This window comes from Nicotiana tomentosiformis, chromosome 5 (assembly GCF_000390325.3).
Source record: "Nicotiana tomentosiformis chromosome 5, ASM39032v3, whole genome shotgun sequence".
Taxonomy (NCBI): domain Eukaryota; kingdom Viridiplantae; phylum Streptophyta; class Magnoliopsida; order Solanales; family Solanaceae; genus Nicotiana; species Nicotiana tomentosiformis.
In genome coordinates this window covers 77,278,712-77,295,107 of record NC_090816.1, presented here as the reverse complement: position 1 = coordinate 77,295,107, position 16,396 = coordinate 77,278,712, and positions in this window count along the sequence as shown.

Sequence of the window (16,396 nt, the reverse complement as noted above, 5' to 3'; positions counted from 1 at the left end):
GCATATAATCTTGAATCCATTAGAACTTTCTTGAGAGTCATCTACCATGCTCACATCTCTATTGCACCGCCCAAATAGGTCGAATGACTTATACCCCAGTAGCACGACAACACCCAAAGAAGTAACCTCGCCTTAACGCAACCGAGCAAATTCCTACACCATGCGTACTGCATCCCCCACGAATAACAACTAAAGTCATTCCATGATTTTCATATACCCATAAAGTGTAATATAACCCGTATTCAAAAAATTTCTTGCTTAATTCATCCTCAAAATATTACACCCCATATTTTCGTACGTGAGAGTACATCGTAAGTCAATTGTTGTTAGCTCTGAAATAAGATAAAGTAAGTTAATCATATTAACTTGGAGGTTACAAATATATAAGATCATGGACAGAAAGTACCAAGAGGGTTGGAAGGCTTAGAAGCTAAACCAATTGAAGAAAATAAGTTTCGTCGAAAGTCGACAAGTTGGGATTGTTATAACATGTACTTTTGGGGTGAGACTAGGGTGCACAAAATGGTAAGGACGTTATGTTATGAGTTATTTTTGTCTTATGATAGTCGTGTATTTTGTTTTGAAGTCAAGCGAGTTGTGGAACAAAAGTTGGCAAAGATCATCATAGGTTACATTCATAAATATGCTGAACATTAGGTCAAATGTAGCTAAGCATTTCTCCCAATGTACTTGAAATTACGGGATGATCCACATATCAAATTGACGACCTACGAGTCTAGTTTCTAACTCATTAAACCGTTCGTCAATACGACATTGGAGTAGAGAGATATGTGTAGTTTTGCCAGACTGCACAGCCTACATAGGTGATAAGTAGGTGTATCACTGAAGCTTTTTGAGCAATACATTTCGTGTGCTATATGAGGTCTTCTTGGGACATATTATATACCAAATTGAAGGCCTTAGAATGTCATTTCTAATTCTCTTATCCGTTCATTCATACGACAGGATAAAAAGATATAAGCGTCAGAAGAAGAGACAATGCTAAGGTGCCAAGCTAGCACCTCTTTGACTTTTCAAAAGTTGATATATAGCGTTTTAAATCGTTTTTCTCTTCATTTTTCATAGAACACGACCAGATAACCCCCAAAAACTTACCCTTAAGCTCTCTACAAGGGTTCCAAAGAATATTAATATCCCGGGTATGAAATCAAGAAGCGATAACATTAGAACGATCCTTACGACGTAAGTATCGCTATATCGCCTCTCTTTTTCTTTGTAGTTTCAGTTTTGGAACGTACTCCATAGTTAAGAAAATGCCTACTTTCTGTATTTAAGCTTTTAAATATCAAGTAATGTTGATAAATTCATTTTCTAATAGTTAGAACTCACGGGACGGTGATCGGAAGCCGTGAGTTTGATTTATTTCACTTTTAGTGGAATGTTTTGTAGTCCACTCGTATTGGCCTCTTGTGCTGATATTTTATGGAGTTTTGGAGGATAAAAGGTGAGGAGAAATACCACATAATTACGGAATGATGGGCTGGTCGTTCGTTGTTACATATTTTAGGTTTGTTTGACACTACTTTGGTTGTCGTTTTATGTATGAAGTGATTAGGGTGTGTGGGCTGTTTTGTGGTATATTGTGATAGAGATAAAGTTGGAAAATGATGCATACATGTTGCTATTGTTTTGTTATTGTTATTGTTGGTATATTGTATTAGAGGAGGGCCTAGTTACAGGGGAAATTCTGCCAAAATGTACGTAAACGAGTTACTAGTTTAAGTTGCGGACTTAGCCTTTACTCAGTGATTTTGAATCTCCTTATGCTGTGGTAGATTGAGTTGAGTTGTTTGAAGAATTGCTTGGAAGGTATTAAGGACTCAATGGAGTTAAGGTATGTTAAGGCTTAAACCTTTCCTTCATTTTGGCATGATTCTGTAACTACATGAGTTTGATAACGAGACATAAAGAGAAGTTTGTATTCCTAAACTTATGTACATTATCCTAGTCTCATAAGTTACAGTATTCTCCCTTATCGGGACTTTATATTCAGTTAAGTATTGTTTTCTTCCAGTCAATAAAGCAGAGGGTCTATATATATATACAGTATTACAGTACTTTCATCACCATCGAGCTATAATCGATGGGCAGGCCCCTATTTGGGCAACCACCAAGTGTCCGAAGTTGCACTGCTCAAGCTGCCAAGCAGGCAGCTTACCCACCTCCTTGGAGAATTGAGCCGGTGGGCTTATAAGTGGTCTTATCCCCTTATATCTCGTCAAAATACATAGAATACTTACCAAAACACTCTCAAGATCTCCAAGAACTGGTCCAAGAAATTCCAAGCAAGATCAACATACCTTTCACGAAATCAAGAAGCGATAACATTAGAACGATCCTTACGACGTAAGTATCATTATACCGCCTATCATATTATTTGTAATTTGAGTTTTGGAAGGTACTTAATAGTTAAGAAAACACCTACTTTCTGTATTTAAGCTTTTAAATATCAATGAAGGTTGATAAATTTATTTTCTAATAGTTAGAACTCACGGGACGGTGATCGGAAGCCATGAGTTCGATTTATTTCACTTTTAGTGGACTGTTTTGTAGTCCATTCGTGTTGTCCTATTGTGCTGCTTATTTATGCAGTTTGGAAGGATAAAAGGGCATGGAGAAATGCCATATATGGTAGGGTAATGGGCTGGTCGCTCGTCGTTGAAATTTTAAGCTAATTGATAACTTGTTGATTGGGTGTGTTATGGTATATTGGGGGTTTTTGTTGGATTAAAGATACCGAATTGTAGTAGGTTGTTTTCGAGTTGTGGGTTGTATTATGTTTTTGTCTCGCCTATAGTAGGCTTGAAGGAGCAATAAAATCAGGGGAAATACTGCTTGTTTTATTTTAGAATCGAGTTATCGTTTGAGATACGTGATATACTAGCACCATCTAAGTTGTACATGTATTTCTTTGTTATAGGGTTGGCGCGCTAGTTGTTGTAAGCTTTTGTCGAGTTGCATTGACAACTTGATATATGTTAAGGCTATTCCTTCTTTCTTTTGGCATGACCCATATGATACAAATGAAACGAGCAAACGCACAACTTTCATAAATGACTCTATTCATAGAAGTACTAGGGTGCCTATGTTCTTGATTCTCCATGTGCCTTATTATTATATCTTCTGTTCATGGGTCTCAGAAAAATACGTAGTTGATAAAGTTTATCCGAAGGCATATTGATCTTATGACATTTCGAGAGATCTTATAGACTTACTTCTTATGCATTGCATTTATTTACCAGATGGCATTATATATGCATATATTATTTGTATATGGGATATGTGGAAAGGTTATGGCGTTATATACACATCACCACCTGATCAGCTGGTATACATTGATGATTTCGCCCACAGTGGTTGAGATGATATGATGGGATGCCCTCGGAGGCTTGATGATGTTATGTATGCATATACCTATGTATGGTATGACATGTATACACATATGCATGACATTATAAATGTCTCATGATTCACAAAGCTATTCAGACTTACAGGTTGAGTCTTTTACTCCATGTTTCTTTCATGTCTATTATATACTACTTTTCATGCCTTACATACTCGGTACTTTCTTTGTACTAACGTCCCTTTTTGCCTTAGGACGCTACGTTTCATGCCCGCAGGTCCCGATAGATAGGTTGAGAGTCCTCCTAGTAAGCTATCAGCTCAGCGGAAGGTGTTGGTACACTCCACTTGCTTTGGAGTTACTTATCTGGTCAGTATGCTTTGGACATGTATTTATTGGTATGGCGGGGACCTGTCCCGGCCTTTATGACGTTTATGTACTCTTAGAGGCTTGTAGACAGATGTCATGTATATGAAAGATTGTATGGCCTTGTCGGCCTATGTTCAGTGTACGAGTGATCATTTTGGTCTTATAACCCCGTATGTCATATGAAAAAGTTTGTATTACATGTTGGGTCGTCCTAAGTCGAGTATTCCCTTTTGTTTTATTTTGGTTATCTTATGTCGCCCATTCTGGCCCATTTTACCCATAATGGTATGATAAGAAAGATATGTTATGTTGGTACTTGGTTGAGTAAGGCACTGGGTGCCCATTGCGGCCCTGCGGTTTGGGTCGTGACAAAAGTGGTATCAGAGCAGTTCTGTCCTAGGGAGTATACAAGCCGTGTCTAGTAGAGTCTTGTTTATGGGTGTGTTGTGCACTAAACTTATAAGCAGGAGGCTATAGGGCATTAAGGATTGTCACTCTTTCTTGTTACTCTAGATCGTGTGGTAGAGCTCAATTGTAGGAATTCAATCCCCTAAATTCTACTTTATTCGTAATACAATGATACCTACATCCACAAAGATAGTTGGTAAGAGATTGAATGTGGCTGTGGAAGAGTTTAGTCAGAGGAACTCGATTTTGCATCATGCTTATGATGAGTAAATGTGAGGTCTTCAGCAGATCATGTGTGTACTAAGACGTGTAAGCTTCTTGATATGGAGCCCTAAGGCATGAATATATATCCACCCATATGGTAAAAAGCAATAAGAGTATCAGAAGGAAGATACAAGTTGCAATAAGTAAAAGAAGCAAGGTGAAGAAGGGTACGAGGTACCCAGTTAGTGAAGATTATCAGTATTTATAATTCAGGCAGAGAAATATAAGCATTCTGAGTTACTTTCAGCAGTAACAGAGATATATACAAATTGGCCACACCCATCTCAGTTATGCCCTATGAGAGCTAACAGATATAGTTTAAGAGAAGGATGGGATATCAGGATCGAGCTGGGGTTAGCGTAACCCAAAATTGTGGATGGATTGTTATCATTAGCTAACATTTCCGAAGATAGTGCAAATGTGGTAATAGATCTCCTTGTGAGACACCTAGATGGTGAACTCTAAAATAATACAGTCATATATGAATACTAGAATATTCAAAAATTTCAGAAGATAGGCAGTGGGATCCTAGAAGGGATAAATATTTACCTTAGTATGACTCCTGCCCCTAGTAAAAAAAAGGAGAATGTTAGGCGTCCCGAAGAACTAGTGAGATGAAGCAAGGGGAGCTAAATGTGAAAGAACGTTTTGTTAAAATTTTCAGAATAAAGTGATAGACAAAAATATTAGTCGGAGAATAAGGAGAGAGTAAATAAAGCATTATGAGTAAGAGGTGATAAATGAGTGATAACGGTAAATCAAAATATGACATGACATATTCGATAGTCAAGTGAAGAAAAAGACAAGAGGTGACAGGCCTTGAGACAATAAAAATGTATAAGCCATAAAGTCATACCCTCACTTCGAGAAATAAGTTGGTGGCTCGAATGTGATTACCGAAAGGAAAAGTTAGACCCCCTGAGTAATAGAAATCTTTCAGAGATCGCATTCCAACAATACTAGAATAGACATCAGAAGAATGGCCCTTAAAGTTCATTCAGGAAGACGCTTCCCTAAAGCAAGCACTGTGAGCAGAGTTAAGCTTAAACGACTGAGTGTTCTAATTACACTAGGTGTTACACTTGTGCATAAGGAATTCAATTATCCCTGATATAGAAGGGTTACCGTAAGGCGATTAAGGTTCATTGATGATGTGAAAAGACGCCAAAGATGAAGAGGTAAAATATCTATAGGTAGATCGTCATAGCACTAAATCTTAGTACTCCCCTAAAGGGGGGAATATGGTGTGATGTGGTATTAAGTCGGAGTTAAGTGATTTAGGTAACTATGGAATGGTAAAGGAATAATGTGGTAAAACGGTGAAAGGGATGAGGTTGCATTTATTCAGATCCTATAGAGATATCGTGACTCCAGAATATTATGCAAGCACGACGCCGGGGAGAGGCACTAAGAGTTCCCGGCTAGGATGTTATTGATAAATATATGCGAATGGACACTTGATACGTCAGGAGCTAGTGCAAGAGGTATGTTAAGACAAAGGAAATATCCCCAGAGAGATTACGTGGAAGATACATAAGAGAATGGACTAACGAGTAGTTAGTAGTTGACTCAGGAAGAGCCTAGCTATGGCTAGACAAGAGGATAAAGACAAATCAGCATATCATGCAAGATAAACGTAGTGAACCCCAACATAGTGAATTCAGTCTCCTAGATATGACAACATGATAATTGAGAAATATTCAAATAGAAGTTGGGGTAGATAAAGGCACCGTATAAGTGTTACAGAAATAAAAGAGAGTGCCACCAGGGAGATAGTTTAAATTGCAGTTCAGAAGCTACCCTATGAGCACAATGGTGCGTTGGTAAGTAACTAAGGATAATTATAGGCGAGTAAGAACATCAAAAATTCCATCGGGTATACGATGTAATAAGCTCATAGCTTTACAAGAGTTAGAGGGTCTCCCATAAGTACTATAATAAAAGACTAGCTGAGGAAATAAGGAAGAAGTCTTCAACCTAAGTACACTGTCCTAAAGAGGAAATGATCTTGTAACAACAGTCTCACTACAACATTGTATGCACTCCATAAAAACAAAGTGGCACCTATCATAGCTAATGAACGGGAAGTAAAACCCAAAATTGATATTTGAGATCATATGAGTTACAAAAAATTTCAGTATTCGGCAGCACTAAAATAAGCCAAGCATTCATGCAGCAAGTGGCAGAACGACCAGGAAATGTAATTGCTTATGTTTAAAGGCAGCTGAGAAAGCACGAAAGGAAATCTATGTTGCTAGCAAGTTAATGGAAGATTGTGAGTAGTATAAATCGATATGTGTAGGTCGCAAGCTAAAGTATGGTAGAGTGACAAGGTGTTGGGTAGATAGGAGTAAGGATAAGAAAAGGTGGGTGAGAAGGCGATAAGAATAGGTAAGTCCTCGGGAGTAAGCCCATCAAAACAAGAGAGCTAATGGTTTCCGTAAGTTATAGAAAGCTCGGTACAACCTGAACAACAATTAAGAGATTGGAAGAATTTTGATCATAAGTCGTAGTGTGAGAAAGAGGCCTAAAGGGGGGAATGCTCTGGCCTTTGGATTTATTCAAAGGACAATTGCCTAGATGGCAAGGAGAGTAATAAAGTATTTGTAAGAGCTATAGGTTATCAGAATGATAAGCGCATCAGTCAACATTCGAGGAAGAATGTTCCAAAGAGGGTAATGATGTTACACCCCATGTTTTTGTATGTGAAAGTACGTCGTAAGTCAATTGATGTAAGCTCAAAAAGGAATAAATCCTTCTTCAAGGCTAAGGAAGGTTCATCGAAGTGTTAAGTAAGTTAGGATGAATGAGACTTGTTAATCATGATTTAAATGAGTGTAAAGTCATAATATGACTATATATGATGTTTGGATATAAAATATAAAGTTTGGGAAAAATCGGATTTAACTTACGGAAAATCAAATTAAGAATTGCCTTGTAACGAGCAACTTTGAGAAATTAAATTCGTAAGCTTTATGATGTAATTTTGGGACATAGCTCATACCAAAATGAAGGTCTTGGAACCTAGTTTACAAAATTCTAAACCATTTATTCATACAACATCGGGGTAGAGAAATATAGATTTTTAAACTAGGGTCGCCAAGTCACGTCGCCGCACTTCGGAGAAACTGGCAAGTTTATAGGCTAGGTTTCGAGGCCGTTTTGTATTAATATATTGAGAGTTACAAGGATATCTTTATATGGAATTAAATTCCCATGTGTTTAGTTTCTAACGCTGAAAACCGTTTGTCAATACGATATCAGAGTATAGAGATACAAGTGTCCTAAGTTGCACTGCTCAAGCTGCCAAGCAGGCAGCTTACCCACCTGCTTGGAGAATTGAGTTGGTGGGCTTATAAGTGGTCTTATCCCCTTATATCTCTTCAAAATACAGAGAATACTTACCAAAATACTCTCAAACTCTCCAAGAATTGGTCCAAGAAATTCCAAGCAAGATCAACATCCCTTTCACGAAATCAAGAAGCGATAACATTAGAATGATCCCCACGACGTAAGTATCATTATACCGCCTCTCTTTTTCTTTATAGTTTGAGTTTTGGAAGGTACTTCATGGTTAAGAAAAAACCTAATTTCTGTATTTAAGCTTTTAAATATCAAGGAAGGTTGATAAATTCGTTTCCTAATAGTTAGAACTTACGGGACGGTGATCGGAAGCCGTGAGTTCGATTTATTTTACTTTTAGTGGACTGTTTTGTAGTCCACTCGTGTTGGCCTATTGTGATGCTGATTTATGAAGTTTGGAAGGATAAAAGGGGGTGGAGAAATGCCACATATGGTAGGGTAGTGGGCTGGTCGCTCGTTGTTGAAATTTCAAGCTAATTGATAACTTGTTGATTAGGTGTGTTATGGTATATTAGGAGTTTTTGTTGGATTAAAGGTACCGAATTGTAGTAGGTTGTTTTCGAGTTGTGGGCTATATTGTGTTTTTGTATCGCCAATAGTAGGCTTGAAGGAGCAGTAAAATCCGGGGAAATATTGCCCGTTTTATTTTAGAATCGAGTTACCATTTGAGATACGTGATATACTAGTGCCATCTAAGTTGTACATGTATTTCTTTGTTATAGGGTTGGCGCGCTAGTTGTCGTAAGCTTTTGTCGAGTTGCATTTATGACTTCAGGTATGTTAAGGCTATTCCTTCTTTCTTTTGGCATGGCCCATATGATACAAATGAAACGAGCAAACACACAACTTTCATAAATGACTCTATTCATAGAATTATTAGGGGTGCCTATGTTCTTGATTCCCCATGTGCCTTATTATTATATCTTCTGTTCATGGGTCTCAAAAAAATACGTAGTAGATAAAGTTTATCTGAAAGGCATATTGATCTTATGACATTGTAAGAAATCTTATTAATGTAGTTCTTATGCATTTTATGCATTTATACATGTACATTTACCCATGACCAGATGGCATTATATACGCATATATTATATGTATATGGGATATGGGAAAAGGTTACGGCGTTATATACGCATCACCACCTGATCAGCTGGTATACGTTGATAATTTCACCCACAGTGGCCTAGAATATATGATGGGATGCCCTCGGAGGCTTGATGATGTTATGTACGCATATATCTATGCATGGTATGACATTTATACACATATACATGACATTATAAAAGTCTCATGATTCACAGAGCTATTCAGACTTATAGGTTGAGTCTTTTACTCCATGTTTCTTTCATATCTATTATATACTATTTTTCATGCCTTACATACTCGGTACTTTATTTGTACTGACGTCCCTTTTTGCCTGGGGACGCTGCGTTTCATGCCCGTAGGTCTCGATAGACAGGTTGAGAGTCCTCCTAGTAGGCTATCAGCTCAGCGGAAGGTGTTGGTATACTCCACTTGCTCCGGAGTTACTTATTTGGTCAGTATGCTTTGGACATATATTTATTAGTATGGCGGGGCCCTGTCTCGGACTTTATGATGTTTATGTACTCTTAGAGGCTTGTTGACATATGTCATGTATATGAAATATTGTATGGACTTGTCGGCTTATGTTCAGTGTACGAGTGATCATTTTGGTCTTATAGGTCCGTATGTCATATTTATAACTTTCTATTACATGTTGGGTTGTCCTATGTCCAATATTCCCTTTTGTTTTATTCTGGTTATCTTATGACGCCAATTCTGGCCCATTTACCCATAATGGTATGATAAGAAGGATATATTACGTTGGTACTCGGTTGAGTAAGGCACCGGGTGCCTGTCGCGGCCCTGCGGTTTGGGTCGTGACAGCGAGCCTACTACATAGAGCAGTTACACATACGAGCCTTATAGGGTCGGATAGATATTTTACTCACTATAGTGAGAGAGATGAGTCAGTATCAGCAGGTGAGCATATCTTCAGATTATCTTTGACTCCCAGTTACTTTCAGTTATTATATTATCAGCTCAGTTTCAACTTTCAGTTATTATGTTGCCTTACATACTCGATAAATTATTTCGTATTGACGTCCCTTTTGCTGGAGATGCTGCATTTTATGCCTGCAAGTCCTGATAGACAGCTGGATTGACCTTCCCAGTAGACAAAGCCAAACATCAGCTTGGTTGGTAAGCTCCACTTCTCCGGAGTTACCAGGTCTAGACCTTGGAGTCCATTTTATATATACAGGTTTGATGGGTACGTCGAGGCCCTTTCCGGACCATGATACAGTTCAGTTATCCCTAGAGGCTTCTAGATGAGTCCTGTACATTTTTATATATCAGTATTGTGGCTTTACCAGTCCTATGTAGATGTTTAGTTTGGTATTGCTGGTTGTAGACGTTATTTTCAGATGATTCGGAATATGGCCTCATCGGCCTAAGTTAAGGGTTACCCCTCCAGAGTTCACAGTTATGGAGTGGTACACTCAGGCCAAGTATGGCACCGGGTACCAGCCACGCCTTTTCAAATTTGGGGAATGACAAACTTGGTATCAGAGCAGTTATATCCTAGGGAGTCTACAAGCCGTGTCTAGTAGAGTCTTGTTTAGGGGTGTGTTGTGCACCACACTTATAAGCAGGATGCTACAGGGCATTTAGGACTGTCACTCTTTCTTCTTACTCTAGATCGTGTGGTAGATCTCAGGTGTAAGAATTCAAACTCAAAAATTTTATTTTATTCATAATATAACGATCCTTACATCCAGAAAGATAGTTGGTATTAGATTGAATGTGGCTGTGGAAGAGTTGAGTCAGAGGAACTCGATTTTGCATGCTTATGATGAGTAAATGTGAGGACTTAAGAAGATCATGTGTGTACTAAGATGTGTAAGCTTCTTGGTATGGAGCCCTAAGGCATGAATATTTATCCACCCATATGGTAAAAAGAAATGAGAGAATCAGAAGATAGATACAACTTTCAATAAGTTAAAGAAGTAAGGTGAAGAAGGGTACGTGGTGCCCAGTTAGTGAAGATTATCAGTATTTACAATTCAGGCAGAGAAATATAAGCATTCTGAGTTACTTTCCACAGTAACAAAGGTATGTACAATTGGCCACATCTCAGTTATGCCCTATGGGAGCTAACATACATAGTTTAAGAGAAGGATGAGATATGAGGATCCGGCTGGGGTTAGAGTAACCCAAAATGGTGGATTGAGCTAGGGGAGCTAATAGTGAAACAATATTTTGTTGAAGTTTTCAGCATAATGTGATAGACAGAAATATTAGCAGGAGAATAAGAAGAGAGTAAATGAAGCATTATGAGTAAGGTATGTTAAATGGGTGATAATAGTAAATCAAAATATGACAAGATGACAGAGTCTATAGTCAAGTGAAGGAAAAGATAAGAGGTGACAGGCCTTGAGAAAATAAAAGAGTATAGGCCAAAAGTCTTATCCTCATTTCGAGAAATGAGTTGGTGAGTCCAACGTGATTACCAGAACAAAAATTTAGACCCCCGGAGTAATAGAAATCAGCATGGGCTAGTGAAGAAGATAAACTGAACATCAATTAGGGATCGAATGATGTGATAATAGTCGACATCAATAGAATTTCAAAGATCACATTCCAGTAATAATAGAATGGACAACAGAAGAATAACCTTTAAAAGTCAATCAGGAAGACGCTCAAAAGACGTCGAAGATGAAGAGGTAAAATATTTATAAGTAAGTCTTCATAGCATTAAATGTTAATACTCCCCTAAAGGGGGAAAAATGGTGTGATATGGTATTAAGTTGGAGTTAAGTGGTTCATGTAACTATGGAAGAGTAAAGGAAGAATGTGGTAGAATGGCAAAAGGAATGATATTGCATTTATTCAGATCCTACAGATATGCTACGACTCCAGAATATTATGCAAGCACGACGCCGGGGAGAGGCAGTAAGGGTTCCCACACCAGATGTTATTGCTAAAACAAAGTGTGAATGAACACTTAATACATAAGGAGCCAATGCGAGGGGCAAGTTAAGACAAAGGAAATAATCCAAGAGAGACTACGCGAAATATATATATATGAGAATAGACCAATGAGTAGTTAGTGGTTAATTCAGGAAGAGTCTAGTTATGGCTAGGCAAGAGGATATAGATAAATCAACAGATTGTGCAAGATAAACGTAGTGAAACCTAGCTTAGGAAATTAAGTCTCACAGATACGACATCATAATCCTTGAGAAATATTCAGATAGGAGTTGGGGTAGTAAAAGGTACCGTATAAGTGTAATGGAAATAAAAGAGAGTGCTACTAGGGAGACAATCGAAATATCAATTCAAAAGCAACCATATGAGCACAAGGGCGTGGAGGTAAGTAACTAAGGATAATTATATGCGAGTAAGAATATCAAAATTCTGTGGGGTATACAATGTAATTAGCTCGCAACTTTACAGGAGTCAGAGGGTCTTCCCTAAGTACTGAAACAAATGACTAGCTGAAAAAATAAGGAAGAAGGCTTCAAGCTAAGCATAGTGACTAAAGAGGAAATGATCTTATAACAACAGTCTCACTAAAATATTATATACACTCCATAAGATAGTGGCACCTATCTTGGCTAATGAACGGAAAAAAAGTAATATTCGAGATTATTTGAGTTGCATGAAATTCCAATAGGTGTGGGCACTAAGATAAGCCAAGTACTCATGCAACAAGTGGCAGAACGACCAAGAAAAGTAATTGCATAATTTTTAAAGAAAGCTGAGAAGGCGCGAAATGAATTATTCGATCAATGACCCAGGGTTAGTTACATTATGAACGCACTTAAGATTTCGAAGTATTATCCATGCAACATGTATGTTGACATTCCTTCAGCTCTAGGAGACTCCGATATAAGCTAAAAGAAAGAATTGAGTCTACCTCACACATAAAGGCTTGAATTGTTAGAAGATTATATTACGGATGTTCCATAGCATCCACCAAAGGTGAAAGTAATAACTAATACTGTGAGTCACAGATCGGAAGATAGCTTAAGCCTACATCAAGGCTGAGAGAGAAGAGGAATCTAAAGAGTAAATCAGCTAAGTAAATCAGGAGTCTGATTACTAGATCAAGATAATTATAGAAATCGTGATTTAGAACATTGAAGAATTACCCTTAATATCAGAGGTACAAGAGAGATAGCACAACAACCATATTCTATAACGGCTTTACGATAAAGCCAGTTAGAAGAGTACCGGCCTCATAAGAAGTCACTATGAAGCTCCCACCGGATTGTGTATGCACCAGAGGTGCAAGTATTATAGTAGAGCTTCAAGTTATGGATGTGAATCCTACCTATGTGAAAAGGAGGTTATGAAAGAGACAGAGATACGGTGTGAGATTTAATGGTAAGTAAGGTAAAAGTAAAGAAGGTACGAGATACTCAAGTGCAGAAGGTTGTGAATAGTCCATACTTCAGGTAGAGTGCTAGAAGCACTGTGATTCAGTATCCAAAAATGATACTGGTGTCGTCAGTAGCATATCTTCCACCCTATGGTTTCCAGGTACCGAGAGGTCTAGTTAAGAGAGTAAAGAAGAGTTAGAGACAGCGTGATGTCTCGCTTGAGGTTCTAGAATAATATAAGGAAATCTATGGTGCTAGCAAGTTAAAGGGAGGTTGTGAGTAGTATAAATAGATATGTGTAGGTCGTAAGCTAAAGTATGGTAAAGCAAAAAAGGTTTTAGGTAGACATGAGTAAGGATAAGAAAAGGTAAATGAGAAGGTGACGAGAATAGGTAAGGCCTTAGGATTAAGCCCATCAAAATAAGAGAGATGATGGTTCCCATAAGTTATAGAAAGCCCTGTATAACCTAAATAAACTCGGAGGAGTTTAAGACTAGGAGTATTTAGAAAAGAGGGAATGATGCCCTGGTAGTAGAATAAGGGTGTAATTGTGATAAATGATAAGTGGATGACATTTAGCCCTTCGATTGAGTAATGATTTAGATAAAAAAGGATTTGATGAATTGCACAGGATTAGAATACCCCCATAAGATGAACTACATTGGGATGCTATGAAATACGGTTAATGAAGTATTGTATTGTCCCTAGGTGGATAAGGTAAATAACATCAGATGTTCCCCGATGAGATGTGAGACCTAAGGACAATGTATTACGTAAGAGGTTTCAAGTTATCAATGGTAGATTATAGATCAATATTAAGGTGAATCAACAATAGGCAGATAAACGTTCCAAAGTATGAGATGAGATTAGGCCGTCATTCTTAAGATGAACAGTAATGAGGAAGAACTAAAGGACTTAAATTTATACATAAAGGATAAGCAGTGAGAGAGTAACCTAGAGTTGGGTAGCAAACCTCGGTAATAATAAACTAAAGTAAGTTTTATGGTATAATATGACCTACCTAGATGTAGTAAATTCATAAGGATAGATAACTGAGGCTATGAAATAATATATAACAATAGTCGTAAGTTCGACAAAGTACCAAGTGAAGGACTTCAGTACATCTATAGATGCCTAGAGGGACAGCTTGTCATAGTTCTGTATATGTTCACAAAGTGAGGCTTAGAGATTGGATAATAGCTAGAGGAAAAAGGAGAAAAGAGTCGCATATGCGCACATATAGGGATAGAGTCGTACAGGCTGCACGACAGAGGTAGAAATAGTAACGAGATTGGAAGAATTCCGACCACAGGTCGTGGTGCGAGAAAGAGGCCTAAAGGGGGGAATGCCCTGGGCTTTGGATTTTTTCACAGAATAGTTGCCTAGATGTCAAGGACAGTACTAAATTATTCGTAAGAGCTATAGGTTATGAGACTGATAAGCGCATCAGTCAACATTTGAGGACGAATGTTCCAAAGGGGGGGAATGGTGTTATACCCCATATTTTCGTACGTGAGAGTACATCGTAAGTCAATTGATATAAGCTCTGAAATGAGATCATTTTTGAAAGTACATAAAGTAAGTTAATCATGTTAACTTGGAGGTAACAAATATTTAATATCATGGACTGCAAGTACCAAGAGGGTTAGAAGGCTTAGAAGCTAAACCAATTGAAGAAAATAAGTTTCGTCGAAAGTCGACAAGTTGGGAATGTTATAACATGTTCTTTTGGGGTGAGACTAGGGTGCTCAAAATGATAAGGAGGTTATGTTATGAGTTATTTTTGTCTTATGATAGTCGTGTGTTATGTTTTAAAGTCAAACGAGTTGTGGAAGAAACGTTAGCAAAGATCATCACAAGTTACATTCATAAATATGTTGAACATTAGGTCAAATGTAGCTGAGCATTTCTCTAAATTTAATTTGAATTACAAGATGATCCATATATTAAATTGACAATCTATGAGTCTCATTTCTAACGCATTAAACCGTTTGTCGATATGACATCGGAGTAGAGAGATATGTGCAGTTTCACGAGACTGCGTAGACTCATAGGTGACAAGTAGGTGTGTCACTGAAGTGTTTTGAGCAATACATTTCGTATTTTATATGAGGTATTTTTGTGACATATTATATACGAAATTGAAGGTCTTGGAATTTAGTTTCTAATGCTTTTAACCGTTTATTCATACGACATTCGGATAAAAAGATATAAGTGTCAGAAGAAGGGCCAATGCTAGGGTGCCAGGCTAGCACCTCTTTGACGTTTCAAAAATTGATAAATATAGGGTTTTAAATCGTCTTTCTCTTCATTTATCATAGAACACGTTATGAGAACCCCCAAAAACTCACCCTTAAGCTCTCTACAAGGGTTCCAAAGATGATTAAAATCCCGGGTATGAAATCAAGAAGCGATAATATTAGAACGATCCCTACGACGTAAGTATCGCTATATCGCCTCTCGGTTTCTTTGTAGTTTGAGTTTTGGAACGTACTTCATAGTTAAGAAAACTCCTAATTTTTGTATTTAAGATTTTAAATATCAATGAAGGTTGATAAATTTGTTTCCTAATAGTTAGAACTCACGGGACGGTGATCGGAAGCCGTGAGTTTGATTTATTTCACCTTTAGTGGACTATTTTGTAGTCTACTCGTGTTGGACTCTTGTGCTGATGTTTTATGGATTTTTGGAGGAGAAAAAGTGAGGAAAAACACCACATAATGATGGAATGGTGGGCTGGTCGTTCGTCATTATATTTTTTAGGTTGTTTGACACTACTTTGATTGTCGTTTTATGTATGAAGTAATTAGGGTGTGTAGGCTGTTTTGTGGTATATTGTGATGGAGATAAGGTTGGAAAATATTGCATACATGTTGTTACTGTTGTTTTCTTGTTGTTGTTGGTATATTGTATTGGAGGAGGGCCTAGTTACAAGTGAAATTCTACCTAAATTTACGTAAACAAGCTACTAGTTTAAGTTGCGGACTTAGCCTTTACTCAGCACTGATTTTGAATGTCCTTCTGCTGTGGTAGATTGAGTTGAGTTGTTTGAAGAATTGCTTGGAAAGTATTAAGGACTCAACGGAGTTAAGGTATGTTAAGGCTTAAATCTTTCCTTCATTTTGGCATGATCTCATAACTACATGAGTTTGATAACGAGACATAAAGAGATGTTTGTATTCCTAAACTTATGTACATTATCCTAGTCTCATAAGTTACA